The 3,697-nt window shown below is 42.3% G+C and overlaps 1 long non-coding RNA gene across 1 annotated transcript; it reads right to left on the minus strand.

Annotated features, from left to right (window-relative positions):
• Positions 1-592: 592 nt before the first annotated feature.
• Positions 593-3,505, minus strand: LOC119293489. Its single transcript, XR_005143084.1, has 3 exons — positions 3,439-3,505; positions 1,878-1,998; positions 593-843 (listed from the first exon to the last, which is right to left on the minus strand). It is a non-coding gene; the product is annotated as an uncharacterized LOC119293489 (long non-coding RNA).
• Positions 3,506-3,697: the final 192 nt, after the last annotated feature.

Below are 3,697 nucleotides of genomic sequence, written 5' to 3' on the forward strand. Positions count from 1 at the left end.
GCAGTGAGTAGTCACATCCAGATGATGCAATAGCTGCTGCCTCCTCTAGTCAGGTCTCGAGTCACTTATATAGGCAAAACTGCACCTCCCACCAGCGCGACTAGGCGAGGTGGTACTAAACAAGGTGGCAACCTGTGTCCTTGTCTCGTTGCATGCAAAAGTACGATACGAGGTGGGCTTGCTTTGGAGGCCTAAATGGCCGACACGTTACTCTATTGAGGCCCAAATGGACGACATGGTAGCCAGCAATAATGCTGGGCTGCTGCTTACCTACTCAACAAATGATCCAAGCAGTGACATTTGATTCATTCATGGGCCTTACCAGGAGCGATCAAAAAGAAATAAAATGTAGAGCAAAGATGCATACATGCATCGCTACTGGCAGCCTTGGCTTGTTCTAAAAAAATTAATTACTAGCAAGTATCTTCACCAAAATGTCCACACATAATATAAAATAATAATATACTTTAATCACTTATACTAATCGGGTGACCCATCGGGCAACCCATGGGTAGAACATTATGCACATACCCTACCCATGACTAATCGGGTTACCCATCGGGCTTACCCATGAATGAATATGGCGACCCATACCCTGCCCATTCGGATCGGGTGTCCATGGGCGCGGCCGCCCATGGGTCGAATTGCCGGGTTGACACAGGAGGATTGCATTAAACCAGAAAAAAATCATTCTTTGCCACGGATACGGAGAACAATTCTGAAGAAATACAAAATAATTTTTTGAGTAATAATGATGTAGTCTCATTCAACATTCTGGTGAGCAAACTGCAAACACTTGTATTCTGTAGCGCATGTGGCTGCTGGACCCGAGGCTTCATTCACCTAACATAGAACAACACATCCAGTTCAAGATTAACTATCGATGCATGCCTTAATAAACAAGAGCAACAATACACACATGTACTGTTTGCATGTCTAACCACAAACCAAGACTAACATGTATTGTTTGCTTAGTCTGGGATGGACTGCCAAAATTTTACAAAGGCACTTAACTACGTTGAGTGCACACATGATTTTTGGGTATTTCCTCAAGATTGTGCACAATAAAGCATACAGATTGAAAAGAACAGAAAAGTTGAACTGAAAACCAAAATAAATGGCCCCGGGTTCCCCATATAGCAACTAAAACGTCAGTACAACTACACCTTTTATTGCTGCACTACTACTTATACAAGGTAAATCCATAGTAAAAAACTGAACTAACATACTTGTACTTAATATCTTTGTGCATGTCCATGGCGGCAGTGCACAACGGTCGAGCATGTAGCTCCTGTGCTGGAAGCAATTGCCCTTAGTGGTGGCCGCTATCGTAGTTTGCGAGTGAACTAGGAACAAAATAAAATAGCTACAAAAATTGAAGAATGAAGTACGCGGGGTCAGGTTGGACTAAAGGAGCAAAGCACTAGTGATAATAATAATAAGGCAGTCGAGCATCTAGTTTTGGCGCACCCAATAATAGTTGAACTGAGATGGTCAACTAGTTGTAGAGTTGAGATGATCAACAACTCTGTACTGATCATCAAACCGATATTGCAGCAGATTGTACTGTCTCTATGGTTCATTATGTATTGTTGAGATAAATACACATTGAACTTCTACACCAAAAGCAAATTCACTAATAAATAACACAATCTTTTGAGTAATATAACAAGTGTTGCATGAAATACATCAAATGCTGAGAGCAATCTAACAAGTGTCACATGGAAATGGAAGAAAGTGCAAGAAGTACTAAAGCAAGGAATACGTTTGAAGTAACCAGGAAGACGACATCACACAACAATCGTAGTAATTGAACTGCTAGTCTTTTTGTCGAATCAGGCACTGAAGAACTGTTGTTGGTCATATAGAAAATATACCAAAGGAGAAATCGGACATGTGGCGGCGCCGGTGCAGCACGGCGTCCTCGGCAGAGAAGCAGCACTCCAGCACCTCAACACGCGAACACCCGCTGGCTCCGGCGACTTTCGCCCACAGGATCTGGTCACATCAAGTGTAAAAGTTAGAGGAAGGTCTAGGTCGTCCTGGTTACAAAAATATCACACAACCAAGTACTGATCAAAATCAATCATTGTTAGGCATTAGGAGAAAAGGCGACACTTGAGAACTATGACGTTGGTGTCAACAATGTTACCCTACTGGATCTAGCGCATGGCTTCTCCGGGGGAGCGAGGCGTCGGGGGATGCCAAAGTTAACAAAGGTAATTCCTAAATATGTATCAAAACAGGAGGGAAGAAAAATGGAACTTGTAGCTCAAAACTGATCTTGAATAGTAATCTCAAATAGTAGTGCAGAAAGTTTTGGTCCGTCCTGTAACTTATTAGGTGGTAAGTTGGTAAGAAGACTAGTATTCACGTCCGTTGGAAAAAAAATCCAAGTTGGCATGGTTTTTGTTGAACTGAGCCTTTTGTGCTGAAACTGAAAAATGCTTGGAAGCCTTGTGCTGAATAAAACAATCAGTACATGTTTTTCCTTTCTTTCTATTCCTATTGACTTCTCTGACTAAAAACTCTGACTCACATCAACTAAAATAAGAGAATTGAACTAGACTAAAATAAGTAACTCAAACACACAGCACCGTTTTTTGAAAAAACAGTAAGTTTGACTATATAAACCTTCTTGTATTTCTAATTTTAGTTCAATTGAACTTTCATAGCGGGATTTATTTTATTCATTTTTCTATATATTTCCTATTTACAATTGCACACTGTGAACATCCAGAGAGCAAAACTAGAGAAATACATAAACATGAAAAAGTTGTACACCTTGTCATTTGAATAAATTACATTCTTGGATACCTTGGTTGTTGCAAAGGCAAGTTTGTAGCAGTAACACAAAATAACTAGTACTATAGGTACGCATGGGAGGCATCTCTTTTTCACTGGATCGTCACATGGCATTGATCTCTTCATCTAGTCTAATCTTTTTGTTTTGGCCTTGCTTGCTCCTGGATGTGCCCATATTCTTCTCTATCTCCTACAATACTGCTATGAAAATGAAGTCTCAATTATATCATGCTGCAGATTTCTCCTACGATGAAAAGCACACGCACCACCACACTAGGTTCGGTACCAGCCTGCCTCTTCTCGCCTTGCTTAGCCTATTTGTCACGACAAGCGAGCACCAATGGCGAGCGGCAAGGAGCAGAACTTATAGGCTCAGAAACGGCAAGGAGCAACTCTCACCCCTGCCATTTCATCAAACAGGTGTTGGGCACCTTGACTTCTGAACTTTCATGATCTTTCAAGATGAGCAAGTGCAATTTTTCATGGAACCAAACTTCTGAACTTTTTCCAAGACACTCTTTGAACATGTTGCGGTGTGCACCAGTGCCGGCAAAAGCTCGCTCGTGAAGGAGCATGGCAGGAGGTGCTCGGACGGATAAGGGAGGAAGAGTTGTACTGGTGTGAGCCCCTTACCTGGCTGGGCCTGTGTGTAGAACTGAGCTTTTTTGTCTTGCAGTTCGTCCAACCCCCCTCGTGCTGTAGTATAGAGAGAAACAAATTAGCGACAGAAAAGAGCAGTAGAGAGGAAAGAGATGTATGTACTGCTGTTGTTCTTTTGTTGAACCGCAACTGAATGTCATAATGCAATGAAATTGGAGAAGAGGTTGCCTGTCAGCGGTGCTGGATGCAAAAGACCGTGAGCGCGCAGCTGGGGAGGGGCATGGCGGCGGCA

The sequence above is a fragment of the Triticum dicoccoides genome, chromosome 4B (genome assembly GCF_002162155.2).
Source record: "Triticum dicoccoides isolate Atlit2015 ecotype Zavitan chromosome 4B, WEW_v2.0, whole genome shotgun sequence".
Taxonomy (NCBI): domain Eukaryota; kingdom Viridiplantae; phylum Streptophyta; class Magnoliopsida; order Poales; family Poaceae; genus Triticum; species Triticum dicoccoides.